At 36.6% G+C, this 24,187-nt stretch overlaps 2 pseudogenes; both read right to left on the bottom strand.

Annotated features, from left to right (window-relative positions):
• Nucleotides 1–253: 253 nt before the first annotated feature.
• Nucleotides 254–6,066, bottom strand: LOC137727150 (disease resistance protein RPV1-like; annotated as a pseudogene).
• Nucleotides 6,067–20,019: 13,953 nt separating this feature from the next.
• On the bottom strand, nt 20,020–24,087 carry LOC137724854 (disease resistance protein Roq1-like; annotated as a pseudogene).
• Nucleotides 24,088–24,187: the final 100 nt, after the last annotated feature.

The raw sequence follows: 24,187 nt of genomic DNA on the forward strand, positions 1-24,187 counted from the left end.
TTATTTCGTTTTTCTAATTTGTTTATCGTCTATATTATTTCTTTATTCCTATACTATTAGTTCATGCAGCTTTTCAAGCTGAAATAATGGGTTCATAGAGATGTCCCAACTCCATGTTCATGCTGTTTTGCCTCTTTATTCTTTAATGGATTAGGTAGACAATATTTTAGGAGACTGAAGTTGAAAATTCTTCTTTCACACCCAAACCATGTAGAAACACATACCTATCTTCGCATTATATTGGAGATATATGAGCAGTAACAATCATGTACTAGAATGACAGAATTAGGAATTATTTCTAGGGTTCCATTCCAAGAGCTGATACGAAAAAAATCCACAACAAGAGTGAGAGAGAGACACGAATCTACAAGAGCGTCAGCTGCCGCATTTTGGGATCTATAAACACGACTGATATGCAACTTCATTTTTTTTTCTTTCGCATTCCTTCTCTGAGGACGTAGCTCTTCTTGCTCCTTACAAGGGCTCAAAATTTAGCTCCAACTTGCTTCAACTCATCACCACGCCTCTTTGTTGTCGTATCTTCTTCTACTTTTAGTTTCTGCAAATACGTCCAAGCAATGACGAAATGCGGGTAAGAAGATGTGGTTGTAACTGGTTAGAGGTTTGTATATAAACCTCACATTTGAGTGTAAATGAACATGGCAAGCATAATTAAAAGAAAAAAAAAAATCTCTCTAGCAACAACATTCAGCCAAAAACAGAGCAGCAAACTAGACTTTCCTGCTCCAAAATGCCTACATTTGCTCACCTTGACTTTCATTAAATCAAACAAAGGCCCTCTAACTTACTTGATGCATGATGTGCGATTCAACAACGCTCTCAATGAAATCAACCTCAGTCCTGAAAATTGCAATAATAAACAGAATACCGTATCTCAGAAGCACAAATAAAGTAACAGCATGAAAATTACAATATAATTCACAGAATTAGATCACGTCTGACCTGTTTAGCAACCTCACCTGTTTCATTTTTATTTCAATGCAGAATCAATTGGAGCATACATTGGGAAGATCCCACACTTCGTCACCTTAATATTGGAACAATCAACCGCTCCGTCGTCAGGACGATCCTCTATTATTGGGTAGAAGTCAAATATGGCCTCGGTAACGCCATTGTAGCTTCCTCGCTTTACATGGTCAAAGGTACTAAACCAGACGAACACGTGAGGCGTATCAAACTTGCAGTCATTGATTTCCGCATATTCGGCAACCATGCAACTCCGATGATAGATAAAAGGATCACCACAGCCTTTGAAATTGATTTTACACCCAAGCCTCAAACTCCCTCCAACATTATAATTCTCGAATGCAACAACAACAGAATAAGCAAAACCCAAAAAACTAGTGTTAAAGAAGTTTGAACCAAGGTTGATTGTCAGTGCAGAATTGTCAACTTCGTTCGGAAACCATCTTGGAATTGTACTTCCCGGACATACAATGCAAACTGGAGATCTAAAAACATATTCCTGTTCATCAATAAATGTGTTAGAGAGCAGAGAACCTGAGTTATTCAATTTAACAACACAGAAAGAGAGAGACAGAGACAGAGAGACATACATTACTTTCTTCTTCAAATTCAAGATGAAATGCCACTTCAATTTCTTCTTGTGTAAAATACTTTGATAACGCAGTTGCCATTCGCATAATTCTTATCTGCGAATCAGTCAATATATCACGCCAAGCATCCCCTCCCATTCCTATGCAATTTGAAAATGTAAGTTGCTCTTGAAGCCCTTGAGAATGTTTATATTCATCCCAACCTAGTGAAAGTGCAGTCTTTGAGCTCAGCACTTTGTTGAGTGATGTGCATCCATGTGCTTCAAGCCAACGTACCCCTGGGAGATCTGGTAAAGATTCAAGGCTCCTGCAATTGGTTAACCCCAGTGAAATCAGCCGAGAAGCTTCCTTGGTGCTTGCAGGTAGGCACTTGATTGCAGTTCCACTCAGATCAAGTTTCTCAAGGGATTTCAAATTACCAATGCGTGCAGGTAGGCTTTTAATTGCGGTTCCACTCAGATCAAGTTTCTCAAGAGATTTCAAATTACCAATGCTTGCAGGTAGGCTTTGAATTGCAGTTCCACTCAGATCAAGTTTCTTAAGAGATTCCAAATTACCAATGCTTGCAGGTAGGCTTTCAATTGTGGTTCCACTCAGATCAAGTTTCTCAAGAGATTCCAAATTACCAATGCTTGTAGGTAGGCTTTTAATTGCTGTTCCACTTAGGTCAAGTTTCTCAAGAGATTCCAAATTACCTATGCTTGCAGGTAGGCTTTCAACAGCGGTTCCACTTAGATCAAGTTTTTCAAGAGATTTCAAATTACCAATGCTTGCAGGTAGGCTTTCAATTGCGGTTCCACTCAGATCAAGTTTCTCAAGAGATTTCAAATTACCAATGATTGTAGGTAAGCTTTTAAATGCAGTTCCACTCAGATCAAGCTTCACAAGCGATTTCAAATTGTCAAAGCTTGCAGGTAGGCTTTCAATTGCGGTACCACTCAGATCTAGGTTCTCAAGAGATTTCAAACTACCAATACTTGCAGGTAGGCTTTCAATTGCTGTTCCACTCAGATCAAGTTTCTCAAGAGATTTCAAATTACCAATGCTTGCAGGTAGGCTTTTAATTGCGCTTTCACTCAGATCAAGTTTATCCACAGATTTCAAATTACCAATGCTTGCAGGTAGGCTTTCAATTGCGGTCCCACTCAGATAAAATTTCTGAAGATATTCCAATTTACCAATGCTTGCATGTAGACTCTTAATTGCGGTTCCACTCAGATCAAGGTTCTCAAGAGATTCCAAATTACCAATGTTTGCAGGTAGACTTTCAATTGCGGTTTCACTCAGATCAAGTTTCTTAAGAGATTTCAAATTGCCAATGCTTGCAGGTAGCCCTTCTATTGCGGTTCCACTCAGATCAAGTTTCACAAGAGATTTCAAATTACCAATGCTTGCAGGTAGGCTTTTAATTGCGGTTCCACTCAGATCAAGTTTCTCAAGAGATTCCAAATTACCAATGCTTGCTGGTAGGCTTTTAACTGCGGTTCCACTCAGATCAAGTTTCTCAAGAGATTCCAAATTACCAATGCTTGCAGGTAGGCTTCTAATTGCAGTTCCACTCAAATCAAGTTTCTCAAGAGATTCTAAGTTACCAATGATTGCAGGTAGGCTTCTAATTGTGGTTCCACTCAGATCAAGGCTCTTCAGAGACTTTAATTTGCAAATGCTCTCTAGGAGACTCACAAGATTTTTGCAATTAGTCGCATTCCCACTCAAGTCTAATATTGGTATGTTCTTGGGAAGCTCTAAGCACCGAATTTTTTCAAGAGACCAAACTGATGAAGGCAATTCCTCTATTGCAGTGCTATCTAAATATAAGTATTCAATACTGCTTGGCATCTCCGAAAGATATTTGAGTTTTGCGCAGTCTGTCAGGTTAAGATAACTAAGCTTGTCAAGACATGGAAAATACGAAGGAATTTCAACCAAACTTTTACACCCGTAAAGATCTATATGCTCAATGTTTGGACTTTGAGAGAGATCTGGAACTTTAATCAGATGCACGGACAAATGGAGATCCATCACTTTTAAGTTCTTAAGATTCTGTAACAAATCAATGATAATTGGAAATAATTAATAACATAAACTGATCTCTACACCGCATTTATTTAATAATAAGCAATACATACCTGGCCCTCATTCCAAAGTTGCTCAACTTGGCTGTTGCGCATTTGAAGCTCAACAAGATTTTCCGGACAAAGTTTCGTTGGCAAAGATTTGAAAGGGTATCCCTCCCAGCCAAGATAAGTAAGAGAATGGGGAAGAGAAACTTTTACTTTGCAGTACTTGTTACAGCTAGAATTATAAATGTATAGCAACCTTAGATCATACATCTTTTCGAAGTCTGCATGATTCAAGAGTATCCCTATAATCTCAGACCTGTTAAGGAATATGGCTTGTACCGTTGCACTTCCCTGAGAATCAAGAACAAAGTATCAATGTGGTTACAATACAATATACAAAAAATTTGCATGAAACTGAATGCATTTGAAGATCTTACCGTATTAGTTTTCAAATCCCGATTGACATCCTCATCAAAGAATAATCTATTGCATTTTATGGGCTCTTCAATACATTGTTCGTGAACAATCGCCCTACCCATTTCTTGTAACAAGTTATGCATCTCCAAGCAGTTATTTGTTGAAATTGATATGAGAGACTTATCAATCAGAACTTTGATTCCTGCCTCACGAAAACCACATATATCTAGCATTTCTTTTACAATGTACTCATCTTTCCCTTGATAAAAACATGCTATATCAAGAAATACCTCCTTCTCAATTTCTTTTAATCCATCATAACTTGATCTGAACACTTTCCAGATCTTTTCTCTTGGAAATTCTTTCCATTCATCCTGCCAATCTTCTTTGCTCTCACAGTGAAGGAATGAGGAACCCAAAATTTGAAGAGCTAATGGAATGCCTCCACAATAATCAACCACAATTTTTGACAACTCTGTACAATCGACTCTAGAAATGTTATTTTCGAAAGCACACAAACGAAAGAGTTGAAGAGCTTCATCAGAATTTAATTCCTGAACCTTGCATATCTTATCATGATCAACACTTTTCTGAAGTAGGCTCTTATCTCTAGTCGTTATAATGATTCTACTTCCAGGGCCAAATAGAGCAGGATCTCCGGCTAGAAAATTTAATTGGTTTGAATCATTTACATCATCAAGAACAACGAGGACCTTCGTACCTCCCATTCTCTTTCTAACAAGATATGATCCTATAGTCAGAGTGCCGATATTTAGATCTTTCTCCTTTAATATCTCACTAACAAGTGTGTTTCGCAAGTGATCTAGTCCACCTGTTTGTTCTGATTTCTCCCTGACATTTTTAAGAAAACAAGAAGCTTCGAATTTAGAAGAGAGTCGGTGAAACACAGCATCAGCAAGGGTGGTCTTGCCAATGCCACCCATGCCCCAAATACCTACAGTGTATACATCAAGTGAATCAATGCATAATGTTGACTCAACTTGGTCAATGCGTCTTTCCATTCCCACCAGGCCCTTTAAATTGCTTGACGATTGTTGATTCAATTTGCCCCAAATTTCGTTGACAACTTTCTTAACTAAATCGGCCTCCGTCCTGGCAATTATATGATGTACAACTAATAGTTAGTAAATAGGTATTCCTTAACTGTTCCTGTATGCATTAAATGTTCAAGAGTATAAATCACAAGAAGTCGTAGAATTAGTTACCCAGTTTTGTTTGAGTAATCGAAGCCAGATAGATTAGCAACAGTCGTCAAAGCAGCCCTCCACTTGTGCACCTTGTCGATACCGTCCTTGAAACGGATTTCAAGTTGAGCAAATGCATCTGCATAAGTCCCCTGTTGTTTTCGTACATCTGATGGACTGATGTCGTAAAAAATAGGTATGACCATCTGATCAACTGTCTCCCTGCAGTTTAGTATGTGCGCAAGTTCATCCAAGCACCAGGTGGAAGATGCATAGTTTTGTGAGAAAATGACCAAGGAAAGCGTAGATTTCTCGATGGCTTCTAGAAGGGCAGGTGCAATTTCACTCCCTCTCACAAGTCTGTAATCTATGTAGATTTCAATTTTCTTCTGGAGTAAGGCATCGTGAAGATGGCTAGTAAAAGTATTTCGGGTGTCCTCACCTCTGAAACTAATAAACACATCATACTTTTCTCGAGAAGGGTGGACATCAGCAGCACCACCAGGTCCACCACCACCGCCGCCGCCGCCACCAGCAGAAGCAGAAGCAGCTATATCCATAACCTGTACAAACCCACAAGTCAAAACATATATATGCATATGGGTTATGTGGCTTGCTCATAAATAAACAATCTTAGAGATGCAAGAGATCGGGATTATGCGTAGTTAACTAATGAGTTAGAGTCTGGAGGCAGTACCGCCTATGGTGTTTCTGATACAGAATTCTCCAAGGGAAACTCGGTGGGATTACCGGCAGAGAAAGATCAACAAACAAGTTTCAGAGACATAAAAATACGTAAGAAAACTTGCAGAAGTTGGAACATTGAATGCAGTCAAACTCCTGTGCTATACGGCATTAAATCAGAATACAGGTGTCGAAACGAGGATCCAGGCTGATGGTGGGCGTTGGAAAAATGGGCACAGCAGAGCAGACCCTTGTCCATGTGGTCCAAGAAAAAAATAAGGGTGGAACAAGTCATGAATTATAGGCGCAAGTGGCCCTACCACAGTAGTTAAGGGAAGGAAACGGATCCCTCCGGATCCATTACATGTGGATCATAGGGATTCTCACATCTTAGTCTTTTATCGTGTATCGTGTGTTAAAAAATCATTTAACTTTTATTATTTAAAATTAAATACAAATAGTATCTGACGAAAATTAACAGCACAATATACGATGAAAGGTTGAGATATGAGGATTCCTAGGATCTCCACATAATGAATCCGGAGAGAATCCGTTTCCTTAAGAGAATTATTGTCTTTGCATTACAACGTGAGTTCAAATTTGATCAGCTGTCTAATCTAACAAATTTGTCATTTAATAAAAATAAATAAATAAAAAACTAAAAAGTCTTAAATCGTAGGCTATCAACTATGCTAGTATTTTCTTTGATAGGTTACACTTTCATACGAAAAAGTCAATAAAATCTTTATTACTTAGCTGCTGGTGCAGCTGCTTCTTCTTCGTCTCACTCATCTTCTCTCTCTTCTAATTTCTCACCCACCAAGAAAACAATACAAAGTCTTGCTCCAACTAAAGCCTAACAGAATAAGAAATTAGGGGTTTACAATTTTTTTTAATTTCTTTAAAGCAGTTTCACCCTTAGCAAAAATGTGCCAGCATCCAACATATTTTTTCACTCAGTAAACAGTGATAAACCTCAATAAATAGTAATAGGCTAAATGCATCTCCATCCCTAAGAAAAAATAACCTAGTCCATTTTATTAAAATATGATTAAATAAAATGCATCTTCAATTAGACCTTTAAAATAATGATTTTAATAGGTTTTAAAAACCAATTTCCTTACCCATCCATCGAACATTTCTATCACTTTTTCCCTTTTTCCCATCGGTTCTCTCTCTCTCTCTCTCTCTCTTCTCCAGCTCACTCCCGTGAGCTCTCCTTCTCCTTCCACTTCAAACCCTTCAACATATCAAACACAAAATATTATTTTTGTAATCCCTGGAGCTCAAGGAACCCAACCATGGCCTTGGATGCAGCATCGGTGCATGGTGCGAGGTCCTACCATTGAAGCCGAGAGCTTGAGCTCTCAATCTCTAACCTAGGTGATGTTTCTATCACTGTATTGTGTTCTTGAGCTTTAAATCCTATTGTGTTGCAATTTTGCGGTTAATTTGAGAGCTTAACTCCCTGCATGTGATCCCGACAAAGGAAAACGGACAAACTCCAACGAGTTCAAGGTCCAATTCTCGGTGAAATCTCTTGCATTTCACCTGGGTAAGTTCTCAATCCTATTCTTATGGTTTCTAACTTATAAATCGTGTTGGAAACCTTTGCGTTGATGCAAACATGTTGTCGATGCATTTTTTTTCAGATTTTCCGATGAACTCGGGCCATCACTTTCAGGCGCAAAAAAAAGTGACTAACGTCAGCATGGTGTCAAATGGGCTGGTCCCAAGGTCTGTCAATTTTGGGCTGGCCTGGAGACCAGCTTGGGCTGGGTGCGAGGCAATCTGCTGGGCTGGAGAGAGTTCCGTAGGTGCCGGGCCATTTTTTTGGCTATGTGGCGACCTATCCCACCCCTGATGGAAGTGCTGTTATGGGAATTGGTTTAGAACATGGAGTACTTGAAGCTAAATAAAGACTTGGTGTAAAATCAATCACAATGGCATTCTCTGATTTATATTGTTGATAGTAGGATAAATTTGGTTGTTGTATGGCAATTGGTTTACAATCGACTTTTGTGACTATATGCAAAACTCTAGCTTGATTACCAAATAATAGTAATTAACAATTTCAAGTGATTTCTTGAAATGGATGATAGTTGTGTTGGAACGGAATCAACAATCAATCACAAAAACTGAATCTATACCATTACCCTTCATTCCATTGGGCCTATTGAGCTCCAACTTGATCCTTCTAGAGAACTCCTAATGAACCTAAAATGTTCGATTCTGTCTCATTTTAGGTGGTATAAAGATGTTTTTTATGCCAAGGTTTTCATTAGATTTGATTGTAATGCCGATTTCTGGAAAGAAAAGTTTCTTTCTGGATTATCTTCTTTATTTGCTGAGAAATTATGAAATCGAATAAGAACAAAATTTGGAGGAATCACATCTTATGAACTATATACTTATAGAGAGCTTACCTCTGAAATTTGTGTTGAAGGTTTAGAACTTTGTAATGATATGAAGCTGAAAAGGCAACTTAATAAGCAAAGATCATTACAATCAAAGAGATGGGAGATTTTTGTGAACAATTTGTGTTTGAACCTAAAAGCTATTCATCCTCGAGAAAGCCTTTTAGGAAAACCAAACGATTTCACAGAAAACAATCAGAAGATAGTCCACATAGGCCTTCAAAACCTTATAGGTCATTTCGTAAGCGAAAATTCCAGTCTCGCAAACAAACAGGGGGGAAGGAAGGATCGGATCGAAAACCCCTTGTTTGCTATAAGTGTGGAAAAGTTAGACATATAAGACCTCAATGCCGAATGAAAGTAAAGATTAACAATCTCAATCTCGATGAAGGTCTAAAGAAGCAATTATGCCAGCTAATGCTAATTTCGCCTGATTTTGAAGAAAGTGAAAATGAAGTTGCAGTTCTTGAAGATAAAGAATTGTTTATCAGCAATGGATGCTAGTAGCACGGAGTCAGAAGAAGAATGTGCTTCCAAACTAAATCTATGTGTTATCATTAAAGAAGAAAGTCTAATTTTAGACTTAATCGATAGGCTAGAAGACCCTCTAGAAAAGATAGAAGTGCTAGAAAAGATTTAGATTTGGCTAAAGACAAAGAAAAGCCGAAATCCATTAAAAAACAACCAGTTGAAGCTCATAGCTAGGGATGGGTAATGGTTATGATGGGCGGGTAACCGCGGTTATTTACCCATAACCGTTTATGCTCATACCCGCATAATCGTTTACCCGTTGGGTAATTGCCTAAACGGTTATATCCATACCCATAACCGTTTGTAAACGGTTAACCATACCCATAACCGCATACCTATTTCACCGTAACCGTTTAATAAACGGTTAACCATACCCATAACCACATACCTATTTAACCGTAATCGTTTAATACCCGTTTACCCATTTACTCTTTTTAACCCGCTTATCTTTTGTTTTTCTTTTACCATTACCCATTTTTCATCCGTCTGCATGTTTTTTAACAACTTGAAAATTTAAAAAAAAAAAAAAATTGTCATAATTTTTTTTTTTTTTTTGACAATTAAACACCGTTATAGGTACATTCATCATACATTTCCGTATTTTAATTTTTTAAGTCCTTATACCTTTCCAATAATTGAAATAATAGTTTACAGACGATATTTTTAATTGTTACCAATGAAGGTAATATAATATTTGCTAAGTATTCTTGGGTTACGAAAACTGTTTAGAAGACAGTATTCTTGGTTTATTTAACCCATAATGTAAAGTATTAACATAATATATATAATGAGCTACATTATATTATAATTAGCTATATAAACCATGCACTATAGTCAATAGCATTGATCTAAGTTTTGTCCGATAGAGAACATGATTTGTGTTAATTTTACATATATAAAATAAATGGGTAAACGGTTACCATTTATAATCACGGTTAATACCCATAACCACCCATTTAAATTTCATGGGTAAATAGTTATATCCATAATCGTTACCGTTTATTTATCTAAACGGTTACCCATAGCCTTAACCGTTAAGTTTAAATGGGCAGGTAACCGCGGGTATTTTGCCCATCCCTACTCACAGCTTCAAAACAATTGTTGATAGAATAGCTGAGAAAATAGCTAAGAAAGAACCCACATTATCTGAAATGCAACATGAAATTAATGCTACAAAAGATGAAACCAAAGGATTAACATGAATAAATTTGAAATACATATAAATTATATGTTAATCAACGAATAAATTGCAATTATATGTACTGATACAATTCCAATGAAACAAAATTCAAATTAAACGAATAAAACAAAGATCGAGGCTTATGTACCGCAATATTCTTGGAACGAAATTTTGCCCCTATTTTGTGCTTGTAGTTGAATGGCGTCTCCTTCACCAGCATTCAACGATCTAAACCAAGATCCCAACTTCGGAATCACTTGGTTTATCTTTGCGGTCCTTTCAGTAGGATAGGTTTTAGTAATTCTAGTAGGAAGATGATTTTTCTCTGTACTAAATGAGATGCAGATGAATGTCTATATAACATACATATACTTGTTTGCAACAGATACGAATTTGGGGAGCATCTGTTCGAACAGAAGAGGGTGTTCCTCCTCCTAAAGGACAAGTCTGTTGAAATAACCAAAAAATAAACTCATAATTAATAAAAAATTTGTATTTAATAATAAAGCCCAAAGCCCAAGTCCATCATTTGACAATTAAATATATTTTAAATTTAGAGGATTGCTACATTTTGCACTCCAAATTTTATACATTTAAAAACAAAAATATACTCGTGAGGAGTGCAAAACGAATTTTTTTAGTACCAACAATAGTTCCTTAATTATTTATATAATCACACATAGAGCCAAAACCCAAGGTTCAAACCCTTTGTTTGTTTTCCATTGTACATCTTTCGAATTACTTATGAAAAGTGACTAGGTGTTATAAAATGTGAAAAACTTTTCAACTTGATCAAAGTGGGACAATGAGATGGAAGGGAAATTCTACTCAAAATCCAACAACACCTCACATTTATATCAAACATGTAGATTAGTTGCCTATCAAAGTTGAGAGAGAATAGACATGATGTGCATCAAGAGAAGTGTCTTTTGGACTTGAACTTACCCTAATGAAAGCATATTGGCTTTACTTAGAGACGTAGTGGATATGGAAGATCTTGAATTATTCATCGTGGCAGTAAATTGAGACACTGTCCTACACATCTATCATGTCACACCAACTTATACGCTTGTGTTTATCTTGGCCCTGAACATATCCTAGTTTTGTGGAAGCTTTAGAGAATTTAGTCGTCTCAAGTCTCACAAATGCGATGATTTACTCTTATATAGGTGAAATTAATTAAGAATAGTATGTCATATTCCTCTTGATAACAAGATATTTATGTCATTAAATGTGTAAAACATATCTCAATAGACAACACACATTAATCATAAAAATGGGTAGGGTGTGTGTTTATAGTTGACTCCAATGAAGCTCGGAACTCGAAGCTCAGCTCGAGATTCGGCCATTTCTTCCTTCGATTCAATTGAGTTCTTCATTGAAAATCCAAAGACTGAATCTCATATTCACGCCCCTTGATTCAAGTCCAACCAAGCTATGGGGCCGTGTTAATGTTTTGCAGACTGTATATTTCAAATTTGAGAGGTTTTTAGCCACTGGAAATTAAAGTTAATTTATTTACCAAGTTGCATGGAGAAGAAGGAAAGAAGCAAAAACTAAAACGTTTCTCTGATCTACGATGGATTCGATTGAATTCAGGTACACTATCACACAAAGTGTGTGTGGAATATAGCTGTTGCTAGCCTACAACACGAACAACTTAAACAGATCAGATGCTATGACAGCTGTCATACATTCATCGATTGCAAACGTTCAATCCGAGCCGTCTATTACAACCAAGACAAAAATAAAGATCAACTTGAACTGAGAAATCCAGAAATCAATGGTTCATTTATTAAACCGTAATCCGATTTAGAGGAATTGAATTGAAGGGGAATTGAACTAAGAAGGAATTGGAATAAGGTGTAAACAGAGGAATTGGAATAAGGTGTAAACATAATTAGATTCACGTTGATGTTGTTTACTAAAATTGTGTGGAATCGGAGAGGAATGATGTTGGTTACATATAAGTTGTTTACTAATTCACTGGAATCGGAATTAAAACTAGCTTGATTACTAAATTACCCTTATATAAATTAATTATTTTTATACTGATTAATCAAACTAAATTTTATATACCAAAATTTATGTATTTAAAAATAATTAAGGAGGTTTCTTTTTGTTAGAAGATGGTTATTTCCATTCCACACCCCCCCCCCCAAAACACCACCCCAAACCCCCATGTATGTCTTCCCCACACCTCCCATTTCATCCTGAAGGTTTTATTTTCCCAACTGCAACAACGCTACCCCATCCCCGCCTTTCCTTGCCCTCCACCCCACTTACCCTCATAATCACCACCCTATAGATCGGCAATTCATGATCCAGTGCGTGTAATATCTTGAAAATTTGTAATTATATAAATACGATATTTATATTTATGAATATGTGGAGGAAATAGGGAAATAAAACAATAAATGGTTAAGAAATTTCAATGGGAAAATGTCAAATTCCGTTCCTGGTTTTGATTATTAATTTAAGTATTTTTCATTCGTATTCGGAGTTACCACGTATTTATATTTTAGGTGTATATTTGTTTGATCGGTGAAAAGACGAAAATGCCCCTAGTTGGTTTAACGTAATTATATGAGGATGTATTTTATCCTCATATATTTTAAACCATTTATTGACATGTTTGGATAGAGCTCAGTCCCACAAGCGTGTAGGCGAAAACTGTTCGCCAAATGGAGTTATAATGAATGAAATAGAAACGAACGAAGATAAGGGCAAAATAGTCATTTTAGCGTGAATCTGGAGTGCTTCAAATTTGTTGGAGCTTTGTCTTGGTGTAGAAAAGCCACGTGGTGGTTGTGGTTTGAAAAGAAGGGGGTATAGCCAATCAAAAAGGAAAAAAAAAAAAAGGGACAACCAATCAGAAAATGAAGAATGGAGAGAAAATAGGGGAAGGAGGAACCGGCCAAACCCAGACCCTCTTCGACCCGTTGACCCGACCTAGCCTCATCTTCTTAATCCTACCACCGTTGACAACGGGACCGGTGTCAAATTGATCCTCTCTTTGAACCCAGTTAAACCCTAGTCTCAATTGTACTTATGGGTATCTATAATTGACGAAGTGAGCTTGAGAAACCTCGGTTTGTCGAAAACCCTAACCCAAATTTCTTCTCTTTCAGTATTGAACACTATGGCACACCACATGGGGATGGTAGCTCTTCCTTTCACGAGTAAAACCCGACAAGAATCTCAGTCATTGGACCTTCGACGAGGGAATGGCAAGGTTCTCTAATTTTCGGCCAGCTGACCCCTTCGAGGCATTATCAGGCCACTTCCCGAAAGGATGAGTCTATTGAAATAACCAAAAATTTGGTCTTCCTAGCATTATCCATGTATATATAACATACATATATACCTATTTGCAACATGTATGAATTTGGGGATCATCTGTTTGAAAATAAGGGTTCTTTCTTCTTCCTAAAGGATGAGTCTGTTGAAATAACCAAAAATTAAAAATTTAATCCATAATTAATAAATTAATTTTTTAATTTAATAATAAAGCCCTATGACCAAGTAAATCTTTTGACAATTAATTATATTTTAATTATAGGCCATTTAGTACTACGGTCTAGTGGGATTCATCTTCACTTGTAAATGAGAAGTCTTAGGTTCCAATCTCGTAGATGGTGAATTCAATACTAAATTAGATTGGTCATTCTATGGCTTAGCCGAACTCCCTCATCCCTTAATGTAAAATATATCGTTGTACTAAATATATATATATATATATATATTATATAGAAGTATTATTAGCACTCCAGCACTCAAAACTTTCTATATTTAGAAAGAAAAATACATTCTGAAGGTGTTACCTTTTAGTATACTTATGATCTTCCATATGCTATATGCAAATGAGACATTTGAAAAGGTTATGAAATATGAAGTTCCATATTTAAGCTTAACTTTGAGCTTTGTTGTAATTAGCTCATTGTGTTAGACATGACATCTACTTCGATATTGATCTATTAGTACAGATGCAACACTTTGCCTACACGCAACCACTTAATTGGTATTAAAGATGTTTTTCCATTATGCTGAAGGTAATATGGATTTGAGCTTATCCCTAAGCATCTAGAGGGATCCAATCCCCTAATCCTCGAAATGATGCTTGCCTTGTTTGTTATGATGACGCATGTCAATTATGAAACCCACGTAATTGCATAAGGCATATCCATAGGGATATTGCAATACCTTGGAGATCCACGATCTGACATTAGTTGTAAAATCTTTGGATCGTCCAAGACTTACCACACTTCACTACACCACATGTGAGACATGGTTGAGAACTCTTGTGAGCATATTTGAAGTACTTGCTATTTTCGTTGAGTCCCAACGATGATCCATAAAGACTATGTCTTATGTATCAACCAGACCAAGACATGATACATCAACGAAGTCGCGACAAGGAATATTGTGTCTACATCACATTAGCAAAGCATCAAGAGATTGAAGTCAAGCAATTTGATCCCAGAGTATCTAAAAGTATACTCACTTTATCTTAATGTACTATTTTTCCTACTATTATAAGTATTTTTCTCACTAAGTTTTTTTTTCTACCTAACTAGGCTTTAACAAACCACCCATTCTGGGTTGGTTATACCCTTGTGAGCTTTTCTACTTGCGTCCAAAAGACGTTTAGTTTTTACTTAATGCAATTTCTTCTCACTTTTCTCCTTAGATTATGGGTTTCTTTTTATCGCACCTTGAGTTTTACCATAGCAAGGTTTTGTAAGTTTTACCTTTTTATGCATTCTTCCTTAATTTGAGACTCGCATTCACTCATTGTGCTAACAATTTCATCAACTGAACTTACTTCGTTGCTGAAGACCTGATGCATCATTTACTTGAGTATTTACACACTCAAGGGGGAGTGTTGCAATTCTAATTAGGTTAGGAATGTGATTGTGTAAATCCTAAAAAATTCATATGGGATTCTACAATATTTTATCTTTACCTATTATCCTCTTAGAGTTGTAATACTATTGGGGTAATGAATTTACCTTCCCTACTACTATAAATAATAAAGGCACAATGTGGTGAGAAATCACACCTCATAATTCTCTCAATTCTCTCTATGCATGGAACACCTCCTCAGTAAATAGGCCCTACAACACCAAGATTATTTTCCACCTACCTATTGTAACATTCATGTACCTAATACATACAAAAAATTGTTGCAGAAATTAATAGTGAGAGCTTACAATTATATATGCACTCGAACGACCACAGTAATGGGTACGAAAGAAAGAAACACACACACACACACACACACACACACACACACACATATAAGCAAACAAAATAAGCGTAATATGATAAATTCACCTAACAATTTTTTTTTTAAAGATATGAATACACGAAAATCATAAATGTCTGCAATTCATGGAAGAAAGAAGTGATTTTGTGAAGGAGGAGGAAAAAAAAAAAAAGGAACAGAGGAAGAAGAAGACCACACATAAGACTGGTTGTACGGGAGTTATTTGGAAGAAGAGAGAGTATTGTTTAAAACTAATTCTATGATTAAGGATAAATGATAAATATGTTATAAACTTCTTATTTAAGTGTGATTGTATAAATTCTAGATTATATTTGATTCTAGTTATTCTTTCCTATTAGGACTTGTATTCTTTGGAGGAGAAGGATTTCTTCCCTCCCTTATTACTATAAATAAAGGTACTATGTAGGGGAATAACAACATCCTCTACACAACCCTACAAACACATCTCTCTTTATATTTTCTCTGTGCCGCCGGCCCTTTCTCCCATGTCAGTTAAATATGGGCCACAATGCATTATCAGCACGCTCCTACCGCTGCTCTTAGGAATTTGACGTGGAAGCTTTTATGCATCAAACCAGTTCATCAATATCATCACGCAATCAGGTTCTTTCAAAACAACGATTTTTATCTCGATATTTTTGCAGCCCTGATAGCATGATCATTCACCATAATGCATGACTCAACTTTACATTTTTCGAATTTTAGATTCTACATAAATTGTGCATGCATTATATCGATAATTGTTGAATTATATGAATTGATATTTCCATGAATTGCATTATATATTTTCTCATGCATTGAATTATATGTTGAATATGCATCAAATTTCATTAATTTTATAATCTGGAATAGAATTTTAAAAAAAAATTATTTTAGGGTTTAGTTGAAACCCAACCATGTCCCATGGGCCATCCTCTTCCCTGAGCTGAGAAACCCAAACCCTAAACCAGACGCCCAGACGGTGTCGCATCTCCTACACCGTCGAGTAGCTTGGCCTGCAGCCATGCCTAGCCACCATGGCTACCCTCCTAGACAACCTGAAGTTGTCATTGATGAGTCTTGACCGATATTTGTTTGAATCTCATCGGTTTTTCTTTTGAAATCCGGATTTAATTTTTAGGGTTCCTAAACACAATGTTGAAAGTTTTTACTTTCCGTTCAAAATTTTGGGTTATCGTTGAACCCATGGCCTTCACCATGATTTTTGGCACCACGACATGATTGCCTGAAGCGGTGGCACTGGTTTTCTTCTCCGGTGAGCTTACCCAGCTCATGTTGGGGTGTCTGGATCAAAAACCCAAGCCCATTTGGGCTTGGTCTGTCTCTCGACAAGCACTAGCCCTTTGGGCTTAGGTGCTTCTCTTAGCCCAACATCGGCCTATTAGCCATGGTGTTCCTACCACACTGGATCCCAGTCGCTGTGCTGGTGTATCCGTGTCTGTATTGCACACGAGTGACACCCTTATTTGGTTGAGAGTAGTTGTGGGCTATATTCTAAGCTCCTGCAATCTTTACCCCGTAGTTGATGTCCCGACGACGATCTATGAAGACAATGCAGCATACATCGAATAGCTCACGAAGGGTTACATCAAAGGAGACAACACCAAGCACATTGCGCTGAAGTTCTTCTTCTCACATCAACAACAAGAGCATTAGAAGATTGAAGTCACGCAAATCCATTCACAAGAGAGTCTGGCCGACCTCTTCACCACATCATTACCGAAGGCGACGTTTCAGAAGTTTGTTTAAGGAATTGGCATGCGTAAACTTTATGAGTTGTAACATTGTTTGTTCTCTTTGGAATTATGTCAAATTCAGGAGAATATCCTGAAGTATACTTGCTTGATCTTAATGTACTCATTTTCCCTACGATTATGAGCATTTTTTCCACTAGGTTTTTGTTGCCTAACGAGGTTTTGACGAGGCACCCACCTTGGGTTGATCATGTCGTTGTTGACGTCCCGTAAACGTTTTATTTGACTTTACATTACCCACGTATTTTTCCTTAGACTATGGATTTTGTCTTTACTTGGGTTTTTACCATAGCCATAGGGTTTTAGGAAAACTAATGAAAATGGCTTGAAAACTTTGAGTTTTAACGATAAGGAGAAAATAAAGGGTAAAGTGAATAGTACTAGGATTGACTTTTTAGTGTAAAAATGTGGTTTTTCGTTAAAGTGAACAGTACCGTGGGCTATTCGTTAAAACTCCCTAGGGTTTTTTTGTGAGACTTAGTTCCATATGCAAGTTCTTACCTTATTTGAGAATAACGTGTTCCCGGAATCAATGTCGACGAGTCGACTTCCTTAACTCTACATGATGTCGAATCTACTTGAGTACGTACACACTCAAAGGAGAGTGTTATAAACTTCTTATTTAAGTGTGATTGTGCAAATCTTAGATTAGATTAGATTCTAGTTATTCTTCCCTATTAGGTCTTGTATTCTTTAAAGAATAAGGATTTCTTCCCTCCCTTATTACTATAAATAAAGGTACTGCATAGGGGGAATAACAACGTCCTCTACACAACATTACAAACACATCTCTCTCTATATTTTCTCTATGCCGTCAGCCCCCTCTCCCCTGTCAGTTAAATATAGGCCACAAGAAAATAATCAATTATAATTAATCTCATAATACAAGTAAATCTAGAATAAGCAATAATGTAACTAAGGGGTAATTTTGACAGAAAAATGAAAATAAGATGACGTGTACAATGAGTCACCTAACCCAATGATTAAGTAAGAATGCTAGTAGACCTACTCCATTGTCTTATTTTCCCACTCACATTATATTTTCACCCACCATAAAATTTACAAAAAATCTAAAACTATCTTCTCACCCACCATTACCCTTAACTATGCCTACTATCTTTAAGTCGTAAAATGTAAACACAAAAAGACTAACAAACTAAAAATACAAACCAACGGCCACAGCACCACCTACCCCAGCCGGCGATAAAAAATCAGGCACAACCCCTACTGGCGACACCTCCTTTTCTTTTATATCCTGCCCTTGTTTTCTTCCTCTCTTTTATTTCCCCTTTGTCTTCCTCTCCCTCTATCTGTCTCCCTACACCAAATCTATATTTAACACAATAAACATTAAAACTGAAAAATTTCTTACCAGATTTCCTATTGTATTTGAAAATTAGAAAGAGAAAAATGATGGAGAGAGTATAGGGGAGAGAGGGGGACGAAGGAGAGATAAATGGGAGAGAATGAGAGAGAAGGGGGAAGAGAGAATTAGGGATGGGGTAGGAAGACAGAAGGAGGAGGGGGAGGAGGAAGAGGGAAAAACGGACTGGGTTCTTCATCCCATTTTTTAGCTTTTTTTTTTTTTTTTTTTTTTTTTTTTGCCAGAAATATATTAAATTAGTTTTAAATAGGGTTTTTAATTTGATAAATGGTTAAATATGTCATTAAAGTTTTTTATTCGTGGATGGGGAAATAAGACATCTACCCAGCTTTATCAGCATTCTTAGAGCATTTCTTAAAGGAGATGTCAAATTTTGAACATAAAATTTATATTTGACAGCATAGGTAGCATTTTGACATTTTTTAAAATTTTAATCTCTACTCAATATATCAAATTAAATTATTATTTAATTATATTATAAAATAAATTATTAAACCAATAAAAAATTAATTAAAGACAATTAATAGTTATTAAATCGAACCATTCATCAAATGCACCAAAGAAGCATTAATGCACCAGTCAACAAATAGTCAACACTAGCATTCATAATAATAATGATTAAATTAATAAAAAAATTAATGATTAATTTTGAAGCTGCTGCCAAATTTGACAATAACATTTTGTGTTGTCAATCCATGTCATCGCCATATAGGAATTAACATTTCAGTTGGAGAACATTAGTATGACATTTTTTTTATTGTTATATCTTATGTGGACATTTTAACATCTCTTTTAAAGATGTTTTTAAGTAAAATTAAACTATATCTAACAATCGCTTACAAAATTGGACTTATATCTAGTTACTCAAAATTTTAAGGAAAACAAACGAAAAGTAAAAAAATAATAATTTAGTTTTAGTAAAAATGACAAATAAATGTGTAGTAAATAGTACCAGATAAAGGTAAAAATGTGATTTTTCGTTTGAAGTGAACAATAACAGAAGTGTTTCGTTAAAACTCTAATAAATTTATAATGTTTTATACCTTATTCATGAGTCGGGTCGGGTCGGGTGAGGTCGAGGCTTAGACATCAGAATCCACTTCGGAGAATGACGTGGCATCACTGAGCTCCACTGTGCTATTCCTCTGTTTCCCTCCGAACTCTAAAGATTTTATATGATACTTGCCTCTGTAAATTATCTCTATCTACAATTAATATGCACATTACAAACCTAATTTTTCACTAATAGAACTAAAAAGAAAGACTAATAAAACTAAAAAAAACGTAATTCAATAATTATCTGTTCTTTCAAAGAAAAGAAAACACAACAATTTATTAGAAAAGCAACGAGTTCATTGTGTTTTGAAATACTCAAATGAACTTCGAACTCATCACTTACACTGGCTTGAGGCTCATCACTTCCACTGGCTTTAGACTCAGCGCTTCCTCGTATTTGCCTCTCTTTTGTGTCAATGTCATTCCGGCAAAACGAAAAGGCTGCTCGCTTCCACTGTCTTCAGCCTCATCACTTCCACTTGCTTCAGACTCATCTTGTCCCGAATCGTCTTCTAAGTTTTGCACGGTTTGTAATTTGCAACTACGTACCTTACATGGTTATTGTAGTCAAATGTGGGATGAACTTGATTTTTTAGATTGAAGTTGAAAACAAATTGGAGAGGTCCAAACCAGCAACGCACTCATCACTTTCACTTGCTTCTTCAAACTCAGCACCTCCACTCGCTTCAGACTCATCACTTTCAGTGGTTTCAGGCTCATCAATTCCACTTGCTTCAGCCTCATCTTCTTCTTCTGCTTGCAGTTCCCTGGATATGACATCAAATTTTAGTTTCTCAGCTTCTTCGGAGTACTACAGGTGTATCCCACACTTTTCCACCTTTATAAAGGGCTCACTGGAAACAGGGTCGGGCCTATCACTCGGTGGGAAGAAGTAAACAGATACCTCAGTGACAAGTTCGAAAAAAGCAGAGGACCATTTTGCTCCTTCTTTAAATTCAGGGCCTTGAACATGTGATCTGAATCTAAAAATAAGCGTTTAATTCCTCCATTCCGACATGCAACAAAGAAATGGCAACTGATTTCATGGCTTTCACCCTCATCAGCTTTGAAATTGTACTTGCATCCAAACTTCAAACCCTGTTGGACTGGCCAGTTGTCGAATGCAACAACAACAGAAAGAGCGAAACCCAAGAAACCTTCACGAAACCAATTTGTGGGAAGCTTGACCTTTGTTGAAGTTCCATCATTTTGATGGGTGAACCAATTCGGAATTTCACTTCCTGGACATACAACTGTAACTAGAGGCTGATAAGAGGACATTACCTGTAACAATGATGGACATCAAATTATTCTTTAATAACACACACACACACACACACAGAGTTACTTGATCTTTTTGTTCTGATCTAAACTTGGATGACGCAGTTGCCACTCGCATAATTCTAAGTGTGCATCAGACATTATATTACTCCTTGCATTATGATTTCAAGACGACTTACCGCTGGGAGCTCTGGTAAAGACTGAAGCTTCTTGCACTCGACTAAGCACAGGCGAGACAGCTGAGAAGCTTCTTTGATGCTTGAAGGTATGCTCTTAATTTTGGTTCCGCTCAGATCTACATATTGTAACGAGTTAGAGCAAACGAGGCCGTCAGGGATTTCTAATATACCGCTGTAACCAAGGTTTAGAACTTCCAAGGAGAACAAACCAACTACGATGGCTGCGAGAGGCAACTTTTTAAGTTTCCAACATGAGTGGAAGCTTAGCGTTTTAAGATTTTTTAAATTGTAGATGCTCTTTAGGACAACCTTAAGTTTTTGGCATTCACAAAGATCTAATGTTTGAAGCCCAATTAGATTTCCAGTTGACTGGGGAAGCTCTTTAAGTCTGGTCCCTTCTAAACGAAGAAACTCCAGATGCTCCATTTGCTCGAAAACTTCAGGGAATCTGTAGAATCTAAAGCAATCATTGAGATTAAGTCCCTCAAGATATTTCAACTTACAAATACTTGCGGGGAGATTTTGAAGGTCTTGGCAATACTCCAGTTGAATTTTTTTTAGAGCAGAGAGAAACTTGATTGATGAGTGTAGCTCTTTAACCGCTGTTCCTTGTAAACCAAGAAATTCCAAGTGTTTCATTGGCTCCAAGATTTCAGGGAATTTTTCAAGTTTAGAGCAACCAGTGAGATCAAGTTCCTTAAGAAACTCCAACCTACAAATGCTGGTTTTCCGAACAATTGACCAACCCATCTCTTGTATAATATCATGCATCTCTATGGTTTTCCGTGCTGAATCAATTGATATGAGAGACCTATCAATGAGAACTCTAATTCCAGTTGCGTCAAAGAAACCACGAATACATAACATTCTTTTTACATGTTCCTTACCCTGCCCTTTATAACAGCATGCTATATCAAGAAATATTTCCTGCTCATTTTTTTCTAGTCTGTCATAGCTTACTCTGAACGCATTTTGAATGTCTTTGTTGGGATATTTTTTCAGTTTTTTCAATAAATCTTCCCACTCTTCTTTACTCTTACATGGGAAGAATAACGAACCCAAAATTTCTAGAGCTAATGGAATGCGCCGGCATAATCTACTACCCTTTCCGACAACTTCGCGTAATCTGCTCTAGGAGAGCTATCGTTAAAAGCATGCATATGAAAGAGCCGAAGAGCGTCATCAGTTTCTAATACCCCAACCTGATATATACTTTCATTGTCTTTAACAGTTTTCATAAACACGCTCTGACGTCTACTTGTTATTATGATTCTACTTCCTGGACCATACTGAATATGATCTCCAGCCAGATCTTTTATTTGCCTTGGATCATTCACATCATCAAAAACAATGAGAGGCTTTGTGCGGCTGAGCCGGTCTCGAACAGAAGTTGACTCTAAGGAGAAATGTTCTTCCTTTTGTATCTCTCTAAGAAGTGTCTCTTGCAATCAGTCGACTCCACCTGTTTGCTCTGATTTCTCCCTGACATCTTTAAGAAAACAACAAGATTCGAAGTTAGAAGAGGCTTTCTTAACTACAGCCTTAGCAAGGGTGGTCTTACCAATGCCACCCATACCCCAAATCCCTGCAGAGAAAAAACTTAATGAATCCTTAATACGTAGTAGCGATTCAATTCTTTCGATGTGGCTTTCAATTCCAACCAGGCCCTTAAAATAGTAGTATGTTTCACGTTTCAATTTGGCTGAAATATCTTCCACAACCTCCTCAGTGAAATCGGCCTCAGTACTGTAGAATAGGACAATGAGTGACAAGCAATATATATTATATAGTAAGTAATGCCTTCAACTAGCTTATGAAGTAAATTTGAATCAATTAGTCACAAGAATAAATTGATACAAGTTACAGAGTCAGTTACGTACCCTTTATATTTCGAATTATCAAACCCAGATAAATTGGTTGCTTCCAACAAAGCATCCCTCCATTTTTTCACCTTATCCAAACAGCCCTTGAAACGTTTTTCAAGCTGCAAAAACGCGTCTGCATAACTCCCTTGTTGTTTTTGTACATCTGATGGATTGGTGTTGTAAAAAATGGGTAAAACTATCTGGCCCTTTTTTCTCTTGCATTTGAGTATATGCTCAAGTTCAATCAGACACCATGTGGAAGACGCATAGTTTTTGGAGAAAATGATGATCGAAAGCCTTGACTTCTTGATTGCTTTTACCAGGGCAGTTCCCATTTTTCTCCTCTCTCAAGTCTGTAATCTATGTATGTATCAATTTTCTTGCGCAGTAAGGCAGCATGAAGATGGCTGGTAAAAGTAGGGCGGATGTCTTCACCTCTGAAACTAATAAACACATCATACTTTTCTTGAAGAGTTGGGGCATCATCAGGAGCGTTATCATCATCAACAGCAGAAGCAGCACCACCAGAAGAAGAATACGAAGAAGAAAATGTTAAAGATCTGCAGCACATGTAAAAGAGAGTCCTGATGGCGATGATGATGATGTTGAAAACTTGAATGAACTCAATCAATTCTGTCTCTCTACCTGAACTATGGTTGCACCTGAGACTAGATCAGAGTTTACCATAGAAGAATTGGAATCATAGTAGTTGGTATGCGTATTTAGAAGTCAGAACCGCTCCAGCGAGTACAAAATTAAAAAATTAGGAGGGACAAGGAGTAGTCACTTTCACATACTTAAAAAAATCAATTTCATAATTGATAATGCTACTTTAATCTTTTCTTTTAAATATACACTTAATTAAAAGAAAAATTTGTCCATAGCAAATTTGACCAAAGCATTTTTTTATAAAATACTAGCCTTCATGCACGCACTCACGCTCGTGCAGAATGTATTTTTTGAATCACGCCATGCTACGCGTGACTTACACGTTTTAAATGTATTTATATGCATAATTGACAAAAGAAAAGTTAACTATTTGAAGTAAATGAATAATCTTAGATTATGCTAGAAGAAACCCCTCATAAATCAATTAAAGTAGCTGAATCCACATAATAAAATCAGTCTCTATTGAATTTATATTAAGAATAGAGAAAATAATATTTAATAAACAATTGATTGAATCACATTATTACTAACCCATTGTGAGACTAAGCTCATCCCCCTCTAACTTAGTGTAGATAATATTGTTTGTTCAAAAAAAAAAAAAAAAAACAATTACACAGCTGATTGAATCACATTAT

Source organism: Pyrus communis, chromosome 2, assembly GCF_963583255.1.
Source record: "Pyrus communis chromosome 2, drPyrComm1.1, whole genome shotgun sequence".
Classification (NCBI taxonomy): domain Eukaryota; kingdom Viridiplantae; phylum Streptophyta; class Magnoliopsida; order Rosales; family Rosaceae; genus Pyrus; species Pyrus communis.